At 47.8% G+C, this 24,823-nt stretch overlaps 1 protein-coding gene across 3 annotated transcripts in view; it reads left to right on the top strand.

Annotated features, from left to right (window-relative positions):
* Window positions 1-13,542: 13,542 nt before the first annotated feature.
* LRRC28 (leucine rich repeat containing 28) overlaps window positions 13,543-24,823 on the top strand; it is a 130,173-nt gene continuing 118,892 nt past the window's right edge. The window contains exon 1 of one of the 3 annotated variants that reach the window (XM_063925708.1): window positions 13,543-13,644. The gene's annotated coding sequence lies outside the window, so the exon portion shown is untranslated. Of the gene's footprint in view, window positions 13,645-22,787; window positions 22,910-24,778; window positions 24,803-24,823 lie in introns of those variants that run through there. The other 2 variants (XM_063925709.1, XM_063925710.1) reach the window with 2 other exon arrangements.

Here is a 24,823-nt window from a genome sequence, read left to right as displayed (position 1 = left end):
TAATCTTATACGTATCCGAGAAGGGGATGAATGGAAGACAGCCTTCAATACGAGGGATGGGCATTACGAATATCTGGTGATGCCGTTCGGCCTTAGTAATGCCCCCGCCGTCTTTCAAGGATTCGTCAACGAGATCTTTCGAGACATGTTATATCGAAGTGTTGTGGTATATTTAGACGATATACTGATTTTTTCCAAAGATCTTACTGAACACAGGACACAGGTCAAAGAGGTGCTCCACCATTTACGAAAGAATCATCTCTATGCTAAGATCTTCAAATGTACCTTCGAAGTAACATCAATTCCGTTCCTCGGTTATATCATCTTGGGGAAGGAGCTTCGCATGGACACGGAGAAACTTTCCGCCATTCGTGACTGGACTCAGCCCCTCTCTTTGAAAGCAATACAAAGATTCCTGGGCTTTGCGAATTATTACAGGAAATTCATTAGAGGTTTCTCCACCATAGTCGCACCCATTACCGCCTTGACCAGAAAGGGCTCCAACCCGGGTTTGTGGTCTCCCGAGGCCATGGAAGCTTTCACCTATTTAAAATCAGCTTTTATGTCAGCCCCTGTCCTCCAACAACCAAATTTCGAAGAACCTTTTTTCCTGGAAGTTGATGCGTCCTCGGTCGGAGTCGGAGCCGTTCTCTCCCAGTACTCCTCGGATAAGAAATTGCATCCGTGTGGCTTCCACTCTCGTAAATTCTCTCCGGCCGAAACGGAATTATTCTATTGGTGATCAGGAATTTTTAGCAATAAAATCCGCTTTGGAGGAGTGGAGGTATCTTTTAGAAGGGGCCAAACATGTAATTACTATCTACACCGATCACAAAAATTTGTTGTACAGCAAAACCGCACAGTGTTTGAATCCTCGTCAAGCTAGATGGGCGCTTTTCTCCACTCGATTTTCTTTTGTTATCAAGTACCGGGCCGGGACTTTCAATACTAAAGCGGATGCGCTTTCTCGTTCACAAACTCCCACAGATGAAGAGAATTCTTTTGAGCGGAGTTTAATTCTGAATCCAATTTCTGTTTCCGCTGCTTCCACTACTCCGAGTCCTCCCCCTGGAAGGATGTCTGTACCAACTAAATTCCGGCCGAAAATACTGCAGTGGGCTCATAACTCCAAGTTCTCCGGTCATCCTGGTGTCCAGAAGATGTTCAAGTTTCTGCAAAAATCTTACTGGTGGGACACCATGAGGAAGGATGTACAGGATTACGTTAACTCTTGCCCACAGTGTACGCAGCATAAATCTCCTCGTCTGCCTCCTGCCGGGTTGCTTCGTCCTCTGTCCATTCCTTTGAAACCCTGGACTCATATTTCCATGGACTTCATTACCGAGTTGCCCTGTTCCAAAGGTTACAATACCGTCTGGGTGATTGTCGACCGTTTTTCTAAGATGGCGCACTTCATTCCATTGACGGGTCTGCCGACAGGTTCCAAATTGGCTCTATTATTCATCCAGGAACACTTTCGGTTGCACGGTTTACCTCAAGAAATAGTCTCTGATCGAGGGGTACAGTCTACTGCAAGGTTCTGGAGAGCCCTCTGCTCAGCCTTACAAATTAAACTTAAATTTTCGTCTGCCTATCATCCCCAAACGAATGGTCAAACGGAACGAGTCAACCAAGATTTGGAGACTTTCCTCCGCCTTTATCTCTCCCCTTCACAGGACAACTGGGTGGAGTTGTTACCTTGGGCGGAGTTTGCCCATAACCATTCATTTCATTCTTCCACTGGCGAATCTCCGTTCTTCATCAACTATGGGTTCAGTGGCGTAACTAGAAATTTTTCTCCCCCAAACCAAAAAATTCTTCGGCGCCCCCCCTTCATGCTCCATAATTGGGAGCAAGAAAGGGATAAAAAATGGGCGTGGTTTCGTTGGAATGGGCGTGGTTTCGCATAAAGGGGCGTGACATTGCAGGAAAAGACTACCTTATACCCCAGTTTTGCAACCTGCACGCCCATACGTTGGCCACCACAGGAAAGAAAAATAATCCTGATTCATGCCCCTTACATTATTTGTCATTTTTCCTCCTTATAGTAATGCCCAGTATACATTATGCCACATACTGCAATGGCCCTTAGACATTATGCCGCACACAATAATGCACATGACACAATATGCACACACTGTAATGCCCCCGACACATTATGCCACACAACGTAATGCCTGTGACACATTATGCCACACACAGTAATGCCTGTGACACATTATGACAGGAATCGCAATGCCCGTTATACATTATGCTACACACTGCAATGCCCCTGATACATTATAGCACATACAATGTCTGTGACACATTATGACACACACCGCAATGTCCGTGATACATTATGCCACACACTGCAATGACCCTGAGACATTATACCACATATCACAATGCCCGCGATATAGTATACCATACACCGTAATGCCTGTGACACATTATGACACACACCGCAATGTCCGTGATACGTTATGCCACACACCGTAATGCCCATTACACATTAAGTCCTACAGTAAGGCTTCTAATTACTTTTCAATTACCTGCTCGTTGTCAGGGGTTTCATGCACTGGGTGTCATGCTCGTTGCCAGGGGTTTCATGCTCTTGGTTCCATGCACGGTGCCAGGGGTTTTCATGCTCAGGGTGTCATGCTCGTTGCCAGGGGTTTCATGCACTGGGTGTCATGCTCGTTGCCAGGTGTTTCATGCACTGGGTGTCATGCTCGTTGCCAGGTGTTTCATGCACTGGGTGTCATGCTCGTTGCTAGGAGGTAGTCCTTGTTGCTAGGGCTGTGCTCCCAGTGCCACATATGTCCCCAGTGCCAGATATTCCCCCACGGTGCCAGGTACTCACATGCCCCAGTGCCAAATATAGCCCCCCCCATGTGCCAGGTACACATATACCCCCCCAGTGCCACATATGCCCCCAGTGCCAGATATTCCCCCCCAGTGCCACATATGCCCCCAGTGCCAGATATGCCCCCAGTGCCATATATTCCCCCCCAGTGCCATATATGCCCCCAGTGCCATATATGCCCCCAGTGCCAGATATTCCCCCCCAGTGCCATATATGCCCTCAGTGCCATATATGCCCCCAGTGCCAGATATTCCCCCCGTGCCATATATGCCCCCAGTGCCAGATATTCCCCCCCAGTGCCATATATGCCCCCAGTGCCAGATATTCCCCCCCAGTGCCACATATGTCCCCCAGTGCCACATATGCCCACAGTGCCATATATTCCCCCCCAGTGCCATATATTCCCCCCCAGTGCCACATATGCCCCCAGTGCCAGATATTCCCCCCCAGTGCCAGATATTCCCCCCGTGCCATATATGCCCCCAGTGCCAAATATTCCCCCCCAGTGCCATATATGCCCCCAGTGCCAGATATTCCCCCCCAGTGCCATATATGCCCCAGTGCCAGATATTGCCCCCAGTGCCAGATATTCCCCCCAGTGCCAGATATTCCCCCCCCAGTGCCATATATGCCCCCAGTGCCAGATATTCCCCCCCAGTGCCATATATGCCCCAGTGCCAGATATTCCCCCCAGTGCCAGATATCCCCCCCCCCCCGCTTTTTGGAGGGACACGGGGGGCACAGCTCACCTCTCCTGTGTCCCTCCTGCTGCATCATCTCCGGCGGCCGCGGGTCTAATAGGGGGAAGTGCCGGTTCGTGAGCCAATTAGAGCTCACGGACGGCACTTTCCCCTATTAGACCCGCGGCCGCCGGAGATGATGCAGCAGGAGGGACACAGGGAGGCACGCTGTGCCCTCTGTGTCCCTCCAAAAAGCGGCGGAGGGAAGGAGACTGCAGACTGACATGCGGACGCTCATCCGCATGTCAGTCTGCTGTAAATCAGTGGCGCCCCCGCAGCCCCTCGCCCCCAAGACACTGCGAGGGCTGCGGGGGCAGTAGTTACGCCACTGTATGGGTTCCACCCACGAGTTCCGGAATTGCCAATCCTTCCGACAGAAGAGGTTCCAGCTGTGACTTCCAGTTTATCACACTTTAGACAAATTCGGAGTAAGGTTCATGCTAGTCTTAAAAAGGTTTCTGTCCGATACAAGTACTTCGCGGACAAGAAACGTCGAGCCGCTCCTCAATACAAGGTTGGTGATAGGGTATGGCTATCCACACGTAATCTCCGGTTAAAGGTACCCACGATGAAGTTTGCTCCAAGGTTCATCGGTCCTTATCCTGTGCTACAAGTTCTGAATCCTGTGGTCTGCAAGTTGGGTTTACCTTCTCATCTACGCATACCAAATGCCTTCCATGTTTCTCTTCTTCATCCTCTCGTCCTTAATCGTTTTCATTCAAAGTCTTCTAGCCCCACCTCAGTAGAAACTGAAACTGGTACAGACTTCGAGATCAAAACTATTCTGGACTCTCGTTATCATCATAAGAACCTGCAATATCTGGTAGAGTGGAAAGGTTATGGTCCTGAGGAGAGAAGTTGGATAAAAGCTTCTGAGGTCTCAGCTCCTCGACTAATCTGGATTTTCCATTCTAGACACCCTACGAAGCCAGGGAAGTGTCCAGGGGCCACTCCTAGAGGAGGGGGTACTGTCATGCCGCCGCGGGCGCCGTACTTACCCCTCCGGGCACGCTGGGTCTCCGTGCGGCCATCCTCGCTGGCGGTCTCCGGCTCCCAGCGCTCCGTCCCGCGATCGTGAGTGTGGACGACGCGGGTACGCCCGGCATCCACTGAAGGTGCGGGTGACGTCATCAACACTTCCCACCAATCAGGTACTGGCGGGAAGTTCAAATTCAGACGCCGGGCTGAGCTTGGCGCCTGAGTATCATCTTTTCTACTTAGAAGTTGTGATCTCCAGTGCTCCTGTATTGCTGTGGCTCTCCGTGCCTCCAAGCACCTCAGCGTCTCCACGCAACTCAGTGCCTCCAAGTACCTCAGCATCTCCACGCACCTCAGCGTATCCACGCACCTCTGTGCCTCCAAGCACCTCAGCGTCTCCACGCACCTCAGTGCCTCCAAGCACCTCAGCATCTCCACGCACCTCCGTGCCTCCAAGCACCTCAGCGTCTCCACGCACCTCAGTGCCTCCAAGCACCTCAGCGTCTCCACGCACCTCCATGCCTCCAAGCACCTCAGCGTCTCCACGCACCTCAGTGCCTCCAAGCACCTCAGCGTCTCCACGCACCTCAGTGCCTCCAAGCACCTCTGCATCTCTACGCACCTCAGTGCCTCCAAACACCTCAGCGTCTCCACGCACCTCAGTGCCTCCAAGCACCTCAGCGTCTCCACGCACCTCTGTGCCTCCAAGCACCTCAGTGTCTCCACGCACCTCAGTGCCTCCAAGCACCTCAGCGTCTCCACGCACCTCAGTGCCTCCAAGCACCTCAGCGTCTCCACGCACCTCCGTGCCTCCACGCACCTCAGCGCCTCCAAGCACTTCAGCGTCTCCACGCACCTCCATGCCTCCAAGCACCTCAGCGTCTCCACGCACCTCAGTGCCTCCAAGCACCTCAGCGTCTCCACGCACCTCAGTGCCTCCAAGCACCTCAGCATCTCCACGCACCTCAGTGCCTCCAAACACCTCAGCGTCTCCACGCACCTCAGTGCCTCCAAGCACCTCAGCGTCTCCACGCACCTCCGTGCCTCCAAGCACCTCAGTGTCTCCACGCACCTCAGTGCCTCCAAACACCTCAGCGTCTCCACGCACCTCAGTGCCTCCAAGCACCTAATCGTCTCCACGCACCTCAGTGCCTCCAAACACCTCAGCGTCTCCACGCACCTCAGTGCCTCCAAGCACCTCAGCGTCTCCACGCACCTCTGTGCCTCCAAGCACCTCAGTGCCTCCAAGCACCTCAGTATCGCTCTCGGTGAGCTCACAGTATTCTTCACCAAATTCATCAGCGCTTTTCAAGTCTTGTCTTTCAGGAGACCTTCCGCATCCACACGTGCCTCCTGCCTGTCATCCAAATCCTGCATGAGGAAAACCTACATTCGGCCATCTCTGCTGTGGCCCAGTTGCGGTTCCTCTTCCTGGTCATCGGAAGAAACCCCGAGTCCACAACACTCCCAAACCAGGTCAGTGATAATATGTTGGCCATTTTATAAGGTCCATTTCTCCAATCTTTAGAAGGCTTGATACATCTCCTCCTAAACCTGGCTACACACTTATACAATCATTGGCCCATTCTCCTGATATTGGGTGAATGGCTGATGATTGTATAGGTGTGTCTGCGGTACCGATGCAGGAGAATTAGCTGATAAACGGCTTATAGCACTCCTGTAACAGTCGGGATCGGAAGGTCGCATCTTATGTGTTGCACAGCTGACCTCCCGATCCCCATAGAGGAGCCGCTTCCTTCACAGCTGCTACCACCTAGTTAGCACTTGTCCTTAGCTTAAGGGGTTATAGCAGGGGAGTAGCCAGGACTTTGTGAGCCCCATTTAACATTTTGAAGAAGCCCCTGTCCAAATGCTTCTAGAGAGACACAGCTCCGCAGCAGTTGTTACTTTTATGCCTAATAATATTGCCCTAGTACATTTGCTGAACCATAGAAGTGCCCTTTTTAATGTTATGTCCCATAGTATCACCCTAGTTTATTTTATGAACCCTAGCAGTGAACTAGTTAATGTTATGCCACATAGTAGCGTCCCACCTACTGCATACATTACTGATCCGAAATGCATCCTAGTACGAAGTATTGGATTATCTCCACTTCATCGGCCAGCTGCGTGACCCATGACCTACCAAAATGACAGGAAATCTCCATCATCTGACTAATACCCCTTTTAGATCTCCAGAGGCGGGTCACACCTGGGAGCCTGACATGGGTGCTTCCTGGGTGCAACCCGCCTCAGACCCCTCGCCGCCGCTGTTCCTAACCCGGCATATCCACACAGGGTGAATGGGAAATGGGTCGATGCATCCCGCCTTACCGTTTGCACAGCGAGCCGGGTTGAACACATGTTCAAGCCTGCAAGCTACTCGAGTTGGAATACCGGGTCGCTCAACCCAGATTATTCCAAATGGGCCCTTTCAGACCGCACAGCAACACGGGTTATGCGTGCTCATGTGCAATAATCCATGTTCAAAGTTCACGGTCTAAAAGGGGTATAAGATCCTGGCCTCGTCCTTCCACCACAATGGCATATGGAGAAACGGTGGCCATCGCTGCCCCCAATTGGCATCAGACTGTCAATAACAGGGGAGGGGGCATCCTTCCAGCTCTGACGGAGGTCATGTACGTACAGTTGGTTTAGCTATCACTGCTGCTTCCTGAGAACAGTGATAGCGCTGTATGTAGATGCAGCAGGAGTCATCTATTACATGCAGATGCCTCCTGCTGCACTAGTGATCCAAGCTGCGTCCTAGGACGAAGCATCGCATTTAACCACCCACCATCAGGTGGCTTACCCATGGTGAACCCAAGCCGCCCTCTGCAAAGGTCAGCAAATCTCCGTCCTACGATGGAGATCCCTGGCCTCTTCCCACCCCCAAAACAGTGGCAACATCCCTCCGTTTTCACAAATGGAAGCCGTCACCCCGCACTCCCTGCCCTTGAAGTGGCATCGGACTGTCAATCAAAGACAGTCTGATGCCAGGCTTCGGCCTATGCAGTGGAACCCGTTTGCGCACGCGCAGAACGAGTCCTGCGCATGCGCAAAGTACCAAAGATCAATGGTTGCAGGAGCAAACGCACCAGACTGACATAGAAGAAGCTCATTATATAATATAGAAATTTGATTTTGGTTTACTGCTAGCTAATGAAAATAAATGACTGAGGGCCCGATTCAGTAAGGATTGCATATTCTACTAAGTAGCAGAATTTGCAATCCTTGTATTCGCATGCTGGGTGCCATCTTTCTGATCGCGGTGGCTGTGTGTGACGTCACCCAGCCACCGCGATCAAGCCCACGCCACGCCCGCATTTTTATAACGCAGTTTCCTTGACTCCGCCCCTGCAACACTCCATCTCCGCCTAGGAAACGGAGCATTGCCGTGTCCCCCCCCCCCCCCCACGCGAACGCCTCTGCCTGATTGACAGACAGAGGCATTCGTAGTATATGCGGGCGCATGTGCAGGGTGGGCGCTGGGCATGCACCTGCATCATTTTAGTAATTTTTGCGGTTGGATCGTGATTTGCGATCCAACCTGAATCAGGTCCTGATTGCGACAGGTCACAGACATTTTTGATGAATGATGCTGTGGTCAGGTGATTGGGACCAGGTAAAACAATGACCTCATGCCTACAACAACATGTCCTCGTGTACTGTATACATGAAGCTGGAGTTGTATTGCACTGTTTAATTTTTTTTTAAATGTTATTTTAGATATTTATTCACAGGTTAAAAATAATACGTAATATTTTTCTTAATTCAGGACATATCTAGAAGTGGTAGAGACGATTGTACATAAAGGTACAAGGGGGAGATCTATAAAACCTTCTAAAGAGGACAGATGTAGTTGCCGATAGCAACCAATCCACTTTTAACTATACTTTTAGACTGGAGTAAGAGACAGCTAGGTTTGATACATTTTCCCCTATGTGTCACAAAATACTTTGCTAAATATTGGCCCTCATTCCGAGTTGTTCGCTCGCAAGGCGATTTTAGCAGAGTTACACACGCTAAGCCGCCGCCTACTGGGAGTGAATCTTAGCTTCTTAAAATTGCGAACGATGTATTCGCAATATTGCGATTACAAACTACTTAGCAGTTTCAGAGTAGCTTCAGACTTACTCGGCATCTGCGATCATTTCAGTGCTTGTCGTTCCTGGTTTGACGTCACAAACACACCCAGCGTTCGCCCAGACACTCCTCCGTTTCTCCAGCCACTCCTGCGTTTTTTCCGGAAACGGTAGCGTTTTCATCCACACGCCCATAAAACGCCGTGTTTCCGCCCAGTAACACCCATTTCCTGTCAATCACATTACGTTCGCCGGAGCGAAGAAAAAGCCGTGAGTAAAAAAACTATCTTCATAGCAAAATTACTTGGCGCAGTCGCAGTGCGAACATTGCGCATGCGTACTAAGCAGAAAAACGCTGCGATGCGAAGAAAATTACCGAGCGAACGACTCGGAATGAGGGCCATTGTTTCCATGGTAACAAGTTCTCGGCTCAAGTTCAGAACATGGGACTACTGGGCAATCAGTTTCACTATCCACGTGGCTAGCTAATGGGAATATTAACCTGTGGTGAGCGAAGTGAGACAGTGAGGGTACTTATTTTTTTAACGTTCTCAACAAGTTTAATGATGTTCTAAAGCAGTTTTATACCCCTTTCAGACTGTCAGCAATAACCCGGGTTATTGCACGTGAAAGCGCAGCAATCCGGGTTGCGGCACAGTCTGAAAGGGGCTAGTTGAAATAACACAGATCGAGTATATAACACAGGGAGTGGGTAGGGTTAAACACGTGTTCAATCCGGCTTGCGGTGCGATGTGCTCGGGTAAACTGGTTCAGTGTAACCTGGCCCCCTTTCACTGAATAGGAAGAGGCAGCGCTTGGAGATCATTTCATCTCCAAAAGCCGCCTCCGCACGTGACGGCAGTGATGTCACCAACCCAACAATAAGTCAAGTTGGGTCACCAGTCTGAAAGGGGTCTAAAGACCCCCATCCATTAGTTAAACTTATCTAAACTGAAAGTCAGATTCAATTTTGCTACCGGCCTCCCCGGCAACTTCCCGGGAGTCCTGCGATTACGATTTGCAACTTGAGTGGGGTTTTTTGCATCCTGATATATTGCATGCTGCTGCTGCTACTGGGCGTGTGGATGGGTGTGTCCTGGTACCAGTTAAGTGACTCCGAGTTATCGCCTGTTATAGGATCGCAGGTGTACAAATGCACTCCTATGTGCACCTTTTTACCTGCGATTGCAATAATCATGGCAGCCATGACGATCTGTGACTCCGATCCGAGGAGCATGGGAAGGCGCCTTGGATCAGAGTCGGGGGAAAATGACATGTGATGTGTCATTTTTCGTCCGATCCATCAATCCGACAGCTTGGAATTGGATGAAAAGTGGCCATATCGCACTAGTGCAGCGGTGGCCAACCTGTGGCTCTTGAGCCGCATGTGGCTCTTTCTTTCTTTAAATGTGGCTCCCGACACTTGAAGTCACATTACCACAACAGTTCCGGTAACCACTGCACTCCAGAAAGACACGCGGAAGCACTACGAGGGCTGTGGACTGAGGGAGCCAGATACTAGAGATAAAACACCCACCATCAGAGGATCCTTAAGCCCCTTTCACATCGCCAATGCAGGATCCCACCCGGGAATTAGAAACGGTCCTTCCTGGGTGGGATCCGGCATTGGGCCCTAACAGGTGGCTTCCCAACCCGGCAATTTGCTGGGTCGGTTGCCATAGCTGCAGGGGGGGGGAAGGGGGTAAAATGCAGGGGTGGAGGTGGCGCTGGGAGATGAGCTCATCTCCGCACCACCTCTCCCTAAGTTGTATACGGGTCCCGGGTCGCTTCGACCCGGGAACCCGTTTACGCTGCCACTGACCTGGTATTCAACCCAGGAATAACACTGCTTATAACCCGGGTTGAATTACCGGTTCAGGTGACCCAGGAATTCGACCATGGCCCATTCACACCGCACACCAATCCGTGTCCTTCATTCCGGAAAGAGGTGCATCCTTATTTATGGGACAATAACACTCTATACAACATGTAAAAAAAGTTTAGCACCAGTAGTTAAAACTTTAGGTAGACTCCTGCTCCATGTAAACTGGCCAGCACTAAAATATGGTGCTGTAAGTCTTTTCGAGCTTGGTCCCAAAGGTTACCGCCATCTGTCTCTCATGGTGTTAGTCGCTTTATGCCTATGGAGGAATTTTCAGAGGTGAAGGCTATTATGATTTCTCTCCTGCAGTCTTTGTCCAGCACTGAGGAGATGCACATGGCGCAGTGTCAGTCACTGCGCAGGAGTCTTGCTCAGCGCTGCAAGTAAGGCGGTAAGGGGCGGTATGGCGTACTAGTAAGAAATTCCTAGCCGGTACGCAGTACCGCCGGGCCGTCCACCATACTGCATCCCGCTGGCTTCGTTCTGTGTAAGGGGAGGAGAGCGCAGCGCCGCGCCTCTCCTGCCCCTCAATTCTCTTTGATGCCCGGTCTCACTATCCATCGGCGGCGGCAGGGTCAATCTGAATAAGGCACGGTTTGCTAGCCAATCAGAGCTCGTGGACCGGCAGCCGTGGCTCCTGATTGGCTGCCGGTCCGCAAGCTCTGATTGGCTAACGAACCGGCGCCTCATTTCAGATTAACCTCGCCACAGCCACTGGAGAGTGAGAACGGGCATCAAAGAGAATTGAGGGGCAGGAGAGGTGCTGCGCTGCGCTCTCCTCCCCTCACATAGAAGAAACAGAGCCAGCGGTAAGGGGTAAGGGGCAATGAGCGCACAGTGGGGCAATGTATATCTGGCACTGTGAGGGCATTGTATATCTGGTACAACAGATATTTACGGTGTAGATGCGCAACAAAACTCAGTGAGCAGCTATCGGTGTGCACAATAGAGGTGTATCCCACACATCAAAAAACAATTACATAAAGGCAAGGATTGTGCACATACAGATGAAGCGCTCACCAATTACCATATTAACCCCATGTGTGACATGATGGACAAAGTGATAGAGAATAAATACATTCACCCTTAATAGGATGATGATCCTCAAGGAAAAAATGGAATGGTAATTTCCTGGAAAGTTCTTTTCCTTCACATGCAAGGCATAAGCGGGACTGGTATATCCTGAAACAAAAAAGTACCTCTCTTCCCAATAAGAATGAGAATTTTAGAGAGGTACTAAGAAAAGGCAGACCATAGTGTAGTACAGATTAAAAACACGCACAAGCATGTTTCTGAAGAAGGACTTTACGTCCGATACGCGTTAAGCGTGACCTTGTTTTATTTCATTATTGACTCTGACACCAACGGACTTTACCACCTATTTGGAGAACAACCCTGGTTGCTGCTAGGCATCCGGAAAGCCTGTCTGCATCCCACACCGGTTACATCTGTGGTCCTGGGCCCTCCTTGGTGATATACCTACTGTGAAAATATATGGAGTCTATATTGATATGCTGTTTTATTTTAACCTTCTTGTAAGTTTAATCTGTGGCATTAAACTTGTGCGTGTTTTTAATCTGTACTACACTATGGTCTGCCTTTTCTTAGTACCTCTCTAAAATTCTCATTCTTATTGGGAAGAGAGGTACTTTTTTGTTTCAGGATATACCAGTCCCACTTATGCCTTGCATGTGAAGGAAAAGAACTTTCCAGGAAATTACCATTCCATTTTTTCCTTGAGGATCATCATCCTATTAAGGGTGAATGTATTTATTCTCTATCACTTTGTCCATCATGTCACACATGGGGTTAATATGGTAATTGGTGAGCGCTTCATCTGTATGTGCACAATCCTTGCCTTTATGGCATTGAATATCTGGCACAGTGGGGGCATTGTATATCTGGCACAGGGGGGCAATGTATATCTGGCACTGTGGGGGCATTGTATATCTGGCACAGGGGGGCAATGTATATCTGGCACTGTGGGGGCAATGTATATCTGGCACAGGGGGGGCATTGTGTATCTGGCACTGTGGGGGCATTGTATATCATTGTATATCTGGCACGGTGGGGGCACTGTATATCTGGTACAGTGGGGGCATTGTATATCTGGTACAGGGGGGGCAATGTATATCTGGCCAGGGGGGCATCGTATATCTGGTACAGGGGGGCATCGTATATCTGGCACAGGGGTGCAATGTATATCTGGCACAGGGGGGCAATGTATATCTGGCACTGTGGGGGCATTGTATATCTGGCACAGGGGGGGCATTGTATATCTGGCACTGTGGGGGCATTGTATATCTGGCACGGGGGGGCAATGTATATCTGGCACTGTGGGGGCATTGTATATCTGGCACAGTGGGGCATTGTATATCTGGCACGGTGGGGGCAATGTATATCTGGCACGGTGGGGCAATGTTTATCTGGCACAGGGGGGCATTGTATATCTGGCACTGTGGGGGCAATGTTACTTCATCATTGGGCATTGTGTGTGTATATTATATAAGTATATTATACACACAATGTCCAGTAATAAAGTAATATGTTGCTCAGAGTCTGGCCCTGTCCCCGATCCCAATTCCCGCCTTGCCAACTGAAATGCAGGCTTTTGCGCCTGGCGCTAGTCATATAACTAGTTTTCACCATCAAATACTTTTGATGCGATGGTTAGTAACCATCGCATCGAAAGTTTCAATGGCGCAAGCATTGCCATCATATGATGGTTTGCTTTCGATGTCCATCCCGCGCATGCGCCAGCCGCCAGGTATAGGGAATACATTTCCATAGCTTTGTATTGGCGATCATTATGGTGCGTGGTAACAGGTGCTCGGGTTTGTCAGTCACACGGCAGCCAATCATACGCGGCATAGCAGAAACACTGGGCGAATGGGAACCTCGTCATCTGTGGCAGCGCCGTGACCGGCAGCCAATAAGCTTTGAGATAGCAAGAAACTGCATGTTAACTGAAAACCGATTGGTCTTCGGGAAAAATCCACCCACTCTGTGTCCCAGCCAACCGCAGCGCGGCGCTTCCTCCCAGGCCAATCAGCTGGGGGGTTTTATGGTTGAGGCTGCTTCATGTGTCTGGTCTTCAAGCGCAATAAAAAGGTGAGTGTCCCTGTCCTGCAGGTGTCTGGGAGTTAGTGTAGACGGGGAGGCTGTTGTCTGCCTTGCCCTATGTATAAGGGACACACACAGGGGGTGACACAGACTACATGTCAACCCTATGCATGGGGCTGCTGTGCATGCATCCATCTGCATCATGCTACGGTATATGTGCATGTAACCATCATATTGTACATGTAACCATCAATACTGTACATGAGACTATGTATACGTCATCACTACACATGGGTTATTGTGTATGCAATATCTATACCTTGGGTTATAGTGCATGTAGCAGTCCTATATCCTTAAAATTATTTTTATAGTACTAGCAAATTCCATAGCTGAGCATATACAACCAAGACTAGGCATTAGCTGGTAGACTAAGAAGTAAAAGGGTCCTGCTTTTAAGTTTCCAATTTTTTGTTAGATTATTACATATGTGATTCTCATAGGTGATATATTTACTTTATGTAATCCTATATGTCTTGATTATTATGCATGCAATCATTGTATGTTGAGTATTGGCCATGTAATTATCATACTTGAAATCCTGTTCAATACATTAGTTATTAAGACAGTATTGCTCACAGTTGTTTTGTGTTCATTTATTGGCATGTAATCTCTTACTGCTCTCAGGTAGGCGTGTCTGCTGGGTAATTACGGCGGTCACATGACCACATCCCTATCCGAAGGTGTCTGCTAGAGCTAGCCAGCATGAAGATAATTTTGTTGACTTAGACGTGTAAAGACAAAAAATACATTTTATGTGGCCTTACAGCACCATATTTTAGTGCTGGCCAGTTTACATGGAGCAGGAGTCTACCTAAAGTTTTAACTACTGGTGCTAAACTTTTTTTTACATGTTGTATAGAGTGTTATTGTCCCATAAATAAGGATGCACCTCTTTCCGGAATGAAGGGGCAGATTTATTAAGCTTGGAGAAGTGATAAAGTGGAAGGTGATAACACATCAGCCAGTCAGCACCTAACTGTAATTTTTCAAACCCAGCCTGTAACATGGAAGTTTGTAGCTGATTGGCTGGTCGTTATCACCTTCCACTTTATCACTTCAGCAGGCTTAATAAGTCTGCCCCTCAATTATATACAGGTATACAGTATGTATAAGGTTATAAACTTTAGATGGAGTTTGTTATTGTATATCACAATGTTAATAAATACCTTGGTGTAATTTGCAAGTAAGTATATGACATAACAATGAACTATGTCTATCCAATTTAGCAATGTTATCTAAAAAAAAATTTTCTCTAACGTCCTAGTGGATGCTGGGGACTCCGTCAGGACCATGGGGAATAGCGGGCTCCGCAGGAGACAGGGCACATCTAAAAAAGCTTTTAGGTCACATGGTGCGTACTGGCTCCTCCCCCTATGACCCTCCTCCAAGCCTCAGTTAGGTTTTTGTGCCCGTCCGAGAGGGTGCAATCTAGGTGGCTCTCCTAAAGAGCTGTTTAGAAAAGTTTTTTTTTAGGTTTCAATCTCAGTGATTCCTGCTGGCAACAGGATCACTGCATCGAGGGACTTAGGGGAGAGATTTCCAACTCACCTGCGTGCAGGATGGATTGGAGTCTTAGGCTACTGGACACTTAGCTCCAGAGGGAGTCGGAACACAGGTCAGCCTGGGGTTCGTCCCGGAGCCGCGCCGCCGATCCCCCTTACAGACGCTGAAGAGACGGCAGAACGGAGGTCCGGAAAACAGGCGGCAGAAGACTCCACAGTCTTCATGAAGGTAGCGCACAGCACTGCAGCTGTGCGCCATTGTTGTCACACGGCTCACTGACTCAGTCACGGAGGGTGCAGGGCGCTGCTGGGGGCGCCCTGGGCAGCAATATAATTACCTTTAGTGGCAAAATAAATACATCACATATAGCCATTAAGGCTATATGTATGTATTTTAACCCAGGCCAGTTTCTTAAAAACCGGGAGAAAAAGCCTGCCGAAAAAGGGGCGGAGCTTATTCTCCTCAGCACTCAGCGCCATTTTCCTGCTCAGCTCCGCTGGTGAGGAAGGCTCCCAGGACTCTCCCCTGCACTGCACTACAGAAACAGGGTAACAAAGAGAAGGGGGGCATAAATTGGCGATATTTATATATTAAGAGCGCATATATAGTAAACAACACCTTCTAGGGTTGTTTATATACATTTATAGCGCTTTTGGTGTGTGCTGGCAAACTCTCCCTCTGTCTCCCCAAAGGGCTAAGGGGTCCTGTCTTCGATTAGAGCATTCCCTGTGTGGCTGCTGTGTGTCGGTACGTGTGTGTCGACATGTATGAGGACGATGTTGGTGTGGAGGCAGAGCAATTGCCGATGATGGTAATGTCACCCCCTAGGGAGTCGACACCGGAATGGATGGCTTTAGTTATGGAATTACGTGATAATGTCAGCACACTACAAAAGTCAGTTGACGAAATAAGACGCCCGGCAAACCAGTTAGTACCGGTTCAGGCGTCTCAGACACCGTCAGGGGCTGTAAAACGTCCTTTACCTCAGTCAGTCGACACGGGTACCGACACAGATGAATCTAGTGTCGACGGTGAAGAAACAAACGTATTTTCCAATAGGGCCACACGTTATATGATCACGGCAATGAAGGAGGCGTTGCAGATCTCTGATACTGCTGGTACCTCAAAAAGGGGTATTATGTGGGGGGTGAAAAAACTACCTGTATTTTTCCCAGAATCAGAGGAATTGAATGATGTGTGTGATGAAGCGTGGGTTACCCCCGATAGAAAATTGCTAATTTCAAAGAAGTTATTGGCATTATACCCTTTCCCACCAGAGGTTAGGGCGCGCTGGGAAACACCCCCTAGGGTGGATAAGGCGCTCACACGTTTATCAAAGCAAGTGGCGTTGCCGTCTCCTGATACGGCCCCCCTCAAGGATCCAGCAGATAGGAGGCTGGAAACTACACTGAAGAGTATATACACACATACTGGTGTTATACTGCGACCGGCAATAGCCTCAGCCTGGATGTGCAGTGCTGGGGTAGTGTGGTTGGATTCTCTGACTGAAAATATTGAGACCCTGGATAGGGACAGTATTTTATTGACTCTAGAGCAATTAAAGGATGCTTTTCTTTATATGCGAGATGCTCAGAGGGATGTTTGTACTCTAGCATCAAGAGTAAGCGCGATGTCCATATCTGCCAGAAGAAGTTTATGGACGCGACAGTGGTCAGGTGATGCGGATTCCAAGAGGCATATGGAAGTATTGCCATATAAAGGAGAGGAATTGTTTGGGGTCGGTCTTTCGGACCTGGTGACCACGGCAACTGCCGGCAAATCCACCTTTTTACCTCAGACCCCTTCACAACAGAAAAAGACACCGTCTTTTCAGCCGCAGTCCTTTCGCTCCTATAAAAAGCGACCAAAAGGACAGTCTTATCTGCCGAGAGGCAGAGGAAAGGGTAAGAAAGGGCAGCACGCAGCCCCTGCCCAGGAACAGAAGCCCGCCCCGGCTTCTACAAAGCCATCAGCATGACGCTGGGGCTTTACAAGCGGACTCAGGAACGGTGGGGGGTCGACTCAAGATTTTCAGCAATCAATGGGCTCACTCACAAGTGGACCCGTGGGTCCTGCAGATAATATCTCAGGGTTACATGCTGGAGTTCGAAAGGTTTCCCCCTCGCCGGTTCCTAAAGTCTGCTTTACCAACGTCTCCCTCAGAAAGGACGTCGGTTTTGGAAGCCATTCACAAGCTGTATTCTCAGCAGGTGATAGTCAAGGTACCCCTCCTACAACAGGGAAAGGGGTATTATTCCACTCTATTTGTGGTACCGAAACCGGACGGTTCGGTAAGGCCTATTCTAAATCTGAAATCCTTGAACCTGTACATACAGAAATTCAAGTTCAAGATGGAGTCACTCAGGGCAGTGATAGCGAATCTGGAAGAAGGAGACTTCATGGTGTCCTTGGACATAAAAGATGCTTATCTACATGTCCCGATTTACCCCTCACACCAAGGGTATCTCAGGTTCGTGATACAAGACTGTCATTATCAGTTTCAAACGCTGCCGTTTGGTTTGTCCACGGCCCCTCGGGTCTTTACCAAGGTAATGACCGAAATGATGGTTCTTCTACGAAGAAAAGGCGTATTAATTATCCCTTACTTGGACGATCTCCTGATAAGGGCAAAGTCCAGAGAACAGCTGGAAGTCGGTGTGGCGCTAACACAAGTAGTGCTTCAGCAACACGGGTGGATTCTAAATCTTCCAAAATCTCAATTGACCCCGACAACGCATCTGCTGTTCCTGGGTATGATTCTAGACACGGTTCAGAAAAAGGTATTTCTCCCGGAAGAGAAAGCAAGGGAGTTATCCGAACTTGTCAGGAACCTCCTAAAACCAGGAACTGTGTCAGTACATCAATGCACAAGAGTCCTGGGAAAGATGGTGGCTTCGTACGAAGCGATTCCATTCGGCAGATTCCATGCACGGACATTTCAGTGGGATCTGCTGGACAAATGGTCCGGATCGCATCTGCACATGCATCAGCGGATAACACTGTCACCGAGAACAAGGTTGTCTCTCCTGTGGTGGTTGCAGACTGCCCATCTGTTAGTGGGCCGCAGATTCGGCATACAGGACTGGGTCCTGGTGACTACGGATGCCAGCCTACGAGGTTGGGGAGCAGTCACAAAGGGAAGAAACTTCCAGGGCGTGTGGTCAAACCTGGAGACGTCTCTTCACATAAATATACTGGAGCTAAGAGCGATCTACAATGCTCTAAGTCTGGCAAAACCGCTGCTTCAGGGTCAGCCGGTGTTGATCCAGTCCGACAACATCACGGCAGTCGCCCACGTAAACCGACAAGGCGGCACGAGAAGCAGGAGTGCAATGGCAGAAGCTGCAAGGATTCTGCGCTGGGCGGAGAATCATGTCATAGCACTGTCAGCAGTGTTCATCCCGGGAGTGGACAACTGGGAAGCAGATTTCCTCAGCAGACACGACCTTCACCCGGGAGAGTGGGGACTTCATCCAGAAGTTTTCCACATGATTGTGAACCGTTGGGAAAAACCAAAGGTGGACATGATGGCGTCTCGCCTCAACAAAAAATTGGACAGGTATTGCGCCAGGTCAAGAGACCCTCAGGCAATAGCTGTGGACGCTCTGGTAACACCGTGGGTGTACCAGTCAGTGTATGTGTTCCCTCCTCTGCCTCTCATACCAAAGGTACTGAGAATTATACGGAAAAGAGGAGTGAGAACAATACTGGTGGCTCCGGACTGGCCAAGAAGAACTTGGTATCCGGAACTTCAAGAGATGCTCACGGAGGATCCGTGGCCTCTACCTCTAAGAAGGGATCTGCTTCAGCAGGGACCTTGTATGTTCCAAGACTTACCGCGTCTGCGTTTGACGGCATGGCGGTTGAACGCCGGATTCTAAAAGAAAAGGGCATTCCAGAGGAAGTTATTCCTACCTTGATTAAGGCTAGAAAGGAAGTGACTGTACAACATTATCACCGCATTTGGCGGAAATATGTTGCGTGGTGTGAGGCCAAGAAGGCTCCAACGGAAGAATTTCAATTGGGTCGATTCTTGCATTTCCTGCAAGCAGGATTGTCTATGGGCCTAAAATTGGGGTCCATTAAAGTTCAAATTTCGGCCTTATCAATTTTCTTCCAGAAGGAATTGGCGTCAGTGCCTGAAGTACAAACTTTTGTCAAAGGTGTACTACATATACAACCCCCAATAGTGCCTCCAGTGGCACCGTGGGATTTGAACGTGGTTCTAAATTTTCTCAAATCTCATTGGTTTGAGCCGTTAAAATCGGTAGAATTAAAATACCTTACATGGAAGGTAACCATGCTGTTGGCCCTGGCTTCAGCCAGGAGAGTTTCAGAGTTGGCAGCTTTGTCATACAAGAGCCCATATCTGATATTCCATTCGGACAGGGCAGAATTGAGGCATTTCACTTGAACCAGCCTATTGTGGTGCCTGCGGCTACTAGCGACTTGGAGGACTCCAAGTTACTGGACGTTGTCAGAGCATTAAAAATATATATTTCAAGGACAGCTGGAGTCAGAAAAACTGACTCGTTGTTTACATTGTATGCACCCAACAAGATGGGTGCTCCTGCGTCTAAACAGACGATTGCACGTTGGATCTGTAGCACAATCCAACTTGCACATTCTGTGGCAGGCGTGCCACAGCCTAAATCTGTAAAGGCCCACTCCACAAGGAAGGTGGGCTCATCTTGGGCGGCTGCCCGAGGGGTCTCGGCATTACAACTTTGCCGAGCAGCTACGTGGTCAGGGGAGAACACGTTTGTATAATTTTACAAATTTGATACTCTGGCTAAAGAGGACCTGGAGTTTTCTCATTCGGTGCTGCAGAGTCATCCGCACTCTCCCGCCCGTTTGGGAGCTTTGGTATAATCCCCATGGTCCTGACGGAGTCCCCAGCATCCACTAGGACGTTAGAGAAAATAAGAATTTACTTACCGATAATTCTATTTCTCATAGTCCGTAGTGGATGCTGGGCGCCCATCCCAAGTGCGGATTGTCTGCAATGCTTGTACATAGTTATTGTTACAAAATCGGGTTATTACTGTTGTTGTTGTGAGCCATCTTTTCAGAGGCTACTTCGTTTTGTTATCATACTGTTAACTGGGTTCAGATCACAAGTTGTACGGTGTGATTGGTGTGGCTGGTATGAGTCTTACCCGGGATTCAAGATCCTTCCTTATTGTGTACGCTCGTCCGGGCACAGTACCTAACTGAGGCTTGGAGGAGGGTCATAGGGGGAGGAGCCAGTACGCACCATGTGACCTAAAAGCTTTTTTAGATGTGCCCTGTCTCCTGCGGAGCCCGCTATTCCCCATGGTCCTGACGGAGTCCCCAGCATCCACTACGGACTATGAGAAATAGAATTATCGGTAAGTAAATTCTTATTTTTTTCCCCTCCTCTGACACGGCTTTATAAGTAGACCTGTGCAGTATTGGTAACATTTGTGGCCCACTATAGGCAGGGTAAAAAGTGGGTAGAATGACTGTAGTTGATTTTAACACGTTGGGCAGAATTAATTTGTTTATCGCGTGATGGGAGATCGGGGGATTGTTCAATTGTGCTCTTGTTATCGCGCTTGTCTCATACAGAGAGGTGAGGTTTAGACGCGTAAAGTAATGAGCGCAATGTGAAAAGTTCTGTTTGAGCGCTGAAACTCACTTTGAGCCACTTTTCGCTCATTTCAGCTTGCCACACCCTGGGGGGTGCGAGCAGAAATGCAGGTGATGGCAGCTGATCTCCCCCGCATGAAGCAACAATTTAATAGCTTCATTGGGCATCTACTGGCTGTCGGCGAGAAGACAATTGAATCTCACCCAGTATGTAAGATGTGCATTATCGTTATATTTGCTTGCGTAATAAGGGATATTTATGAACGTTGTCCAAAGGGGATGTAGTTATGTGACCTGGGGTCCAACACCTCCCCCCCCTACTTCCCGCCCCCTGAGAATCCTGACAGTCTGTATGCCGACTAGCAGGAACTATTCACACTCATGGGTGTCCACGACACCCATAGAGTGGGAATAGAACCTGTTGCGCAGGTCGCCACCGAGCCTACAGCGTGGCAAGCACAGTGAGCCCGCAAGGGGCTTGTTGCGCTTGCGCCCTCCTTCGTGATAATGGCGGAGGTATGCCGACTGGCGTGCTTCTGATCGCCGGTCAAGCATACCCAAACCCGTCCAAAGGTATAACTTTGCACTACATCCATGACACCATTTAGTTTTATTGTGGAACTGGCACTAGGTAACTAAAGGCTCATTAGTGATTGGATGCTATGGTATTCGCACAGATTTGCCTCTTTTCTGCAGTGATTATAATAAATAACATCTTATATGGAGCTGTACATGCAAACACAACTGTAAATACTGTGCATTTGTGGCAAAGAAGCTTCAATATGTAATAAATCTCACTTGGAGGAAAAAAATGCATTTCGGAAGAATAGCTTATGCACTGCATTGCGCAGTCGTGTCACCAAACAGCGACAGGATGGTGCGAAAACTTTGATTGCACGGCCATTCGCAAGGTGATTGACAGAGGACGTTTATGAGTGCTAACTGGCCGTTTTCTGTGAGTCTCTGGAAAAATACAGGCGTTCTCAAGTGTTTTCAGGGCGGGTGTGTGACATCAGCCTGGTTTCTTCACACTGGAGGAGTAAGTATTGAGCTATGCACACACTGCGCAGAATTGGAAAAATATTTGATGGTGAGTGTGATGAGAACGGTTTTGCAGTCGTCCGCTGTCTGAGGGGATTTTTTGCACAGTGTACACTTGCACGGGGCGAATTTTCACTCCCCATGGGCGGCGACTATCTGATCACAGGACAGTGTAATTTGCAGCCCAGCAATCGGGTCTGAATTAGGCCCATAGTTGGGATCATTTGATCTGATTATCAGACCTGCTGCCTCCATATATCTTGCTGTCTATGTGGGCACAGCGATTGTTGTCCCTTTGCTTCACCTCACGTCCGTTTCTTCTGGTGCAGTCTACGGCCAGCTTAAGAGTTCTCCTTATAAGCCGTTAATGTGTGCTTATTTCCTAGTTCTCAATGCCTCTGCACCCCAGTTTATGTAAACATTTATCGCACCGTTGCTGCTTGCACGCTTTATATGTAATGCCTCTTGATTTTTGTTTCTTTGTACTTGTTCTGGAGCTTACTTATTGTAAATATATTTTGTACAAGTATCCACATATGAAACAGCACAACAGCAAAAAGTATACAGAACTTATGTGAAATATGTAATTCATGGGATGCAATAATGTACTTATTACTGGTGGCAAACATTATTATTATTTTTTTAATTTTGCAATCAGTACAGTACAGCAAGCCCAGCTTTGTACACTCCATGTCTGTCAGCCCAATGGATATTACACTGTACAAAACACATCTTGGAAATATCATGATATTGTTTTATAGATTTGTTGTGCAGAAAGGGCAAAGCCTCTGTACATTGATGAAGCCTGACTCACGTTCACAATAGTAGTGTCCCAGCATCTGTTCCTGCAGCTGTGCCTTGATACCGACATTTGATACTTGCCTCCTCCTGACTTATTGGCTGACACTCTGTACACAGCTAAGTGCAAAGCGAGTTGGTAGAGTGCAAGCCAAGAGTTTGCTGTTTATTTGCTCGGAAGAGATAAATGGTCATCGGGGAAAAATGTTTTCCTACATCGGTGATGTGTAAATAGAGCGACTCCTTACTAGGTTTGCTCTCTTGCAAGGATTGGTCTTGTGAAAATTTGTGTGAGCAGGTAAAATAATATTAGAACATGTTGCAGTGAATTTGTCTTGTTTTTCACCTGTCTAATGTAAATCTTAAGTTGTGCGTTTTTTAAAATCTGTCTCTGCAGCTCTTTACCTAGATCTTGCAAGTGTATAAGTGCTTTCAGAGCTCACCATTTATTACTGATTGCTTGGACTACTTACTTTGGTTATTGTAGATATCTATGGCGTAAACATTGCTAATATATCAATTTTATCACAAACCTCACAAACCAATTTTATTGCGTTCTCCTTTTGCAGCAGAATTGAAGTAGCATGTACTACCTTATGAGGGTCTGTTTACAAGGGTTGCAAATTTTCAAAATAGCAGATTATCCCAAATTTTCCCGTCTGTATTCTTGTTGTAGACAAAACCTGGCTGCGTTGGAAAATACAAATTTTAAAAACTGGCAAAAATATATTGATTTTGAAGTAACACCACTTCATAAGTAAACATCTACATCTGTCTTCATTGACTAAAGTTCTTCACGCCCGGTGATGAATGCTGGCTGCCATAATGTTATATTGCGGTATCCAATGAGGAGGGTCCATTTTCATCGGGTGAAAACATACCCACGATCGCACAAAAACACATGGGATCGGGGATAAGTCCATATTGAGGCTAATAGGATAGCCCCCGGCGATACAGTTGCCCTCCTTAGTGCTTGGTGTGCAGATAGTGGGTTAAAGTTCTGATCTTGTGCGTTGTCATCCAACTGATCTGCACATGGGTCAAATCTACATGTTGCTCTAATTCTAACTTGAGCGCTATATAAATAATTATTATAATAGAACTCCATGTACATTGTGTTAATGAGTCTGTTAAAGTCAAAATTGACGTGCAGCAAAGCAAATACAGGTTGAGTATTCCATATCCAAATATTCCGAAATACGAAATATTCCGAAATACAGAATTTTTTGAGTGAGATAGTGAAACCTTTGTTTTTTGATGGCTCAATGTACACAAACCTTGTTTAATACACAGTTATTAAAAATATTGTATTAAATGCCCTTCAGGCTGTGTGTGTAAGGTGTATATGAAACATAAATGAATTGTGTGTATGTACACACACTTTGTTTAATACACAAAGTTATTAAAAATATAGGCTAAAATTACCTTCTGGCTGTGTGTATATGAAACATAAATGAATTGTGTGAATGTAGATACACTTTTTTCAATGCACAAAGTTACAAAAAATATTGTCTAAAATGACCTTCAGGCTGTGTGTATAAGGTGTATATGTAACATTAAGGCATTCTGTGCTTAGACTTGGGTCCCATCACCATGATATCTCATTATGGTATGCAATTACTCCAAAATACGGAAAAATCCGATATCCAAAATACCTCTGATCCCAAGCATTTTGGATAAGGGATACTCAACCTGTACTAGTCAGTGTCTGTGACTTATGTTTCAAAACCCTTTCATCAGGTTTAAGAACGTGCACTTTAGTCTACAGTGCAGCCATATAGTCCCCATTCTCTGCCACGTAATGACTTCCTCATAAGCCGCTGGGCAAGTCCCCAGGATTCTCACACCTTTACATAGCTGTCTTGTTTCCTTCAACATTTAAGTCAATTATGTGTGTGGTATATTTTATTAATAGAATATTTTTGTATTTTGATGTAGACTCGGTCCCTACAACTTCTAAAATTGTGTGAGAGCTGCCTATAATACCCCATTCAATTATCCTACCACTGATTAATTGGAGAATTGTCAATGTAGGAGGCTCTAAATACAGGGTATCCTGTTGTCAAACCTGATGACATTCAAAAGCATTGTAATCAGAGAACCAGAATGTTAATACATGGAGCTGAGTTACTATGAGAAGTGGATGTGGCTGAAACTCCACAGTGTGCCTCTCTGTACTCTGATCAGAGAGGTAGAAGCAGAACTCAGTGTT

Source organism: Pseudophryne corroboree, chromosome 6 (genome assembly GCF_028390025.1).
Source record: "Pseudophryne corroboree isolate aPseCor3 chromosome 6, aPseCor3.hap2, whole genome shotgun sequence".
Taxonomy (NCBI): domain Eukaryota; kingdom Metazoa; phylum Chordata; class Amphibia; order Anura; family Myobatrachidae; genus Pseudophryne; species Pseudophryne corroboree.
Note: the sequence above shows the minus strand (reverse complement) of the source record. Positions and strands in the feature narration are given on the sequence as shown.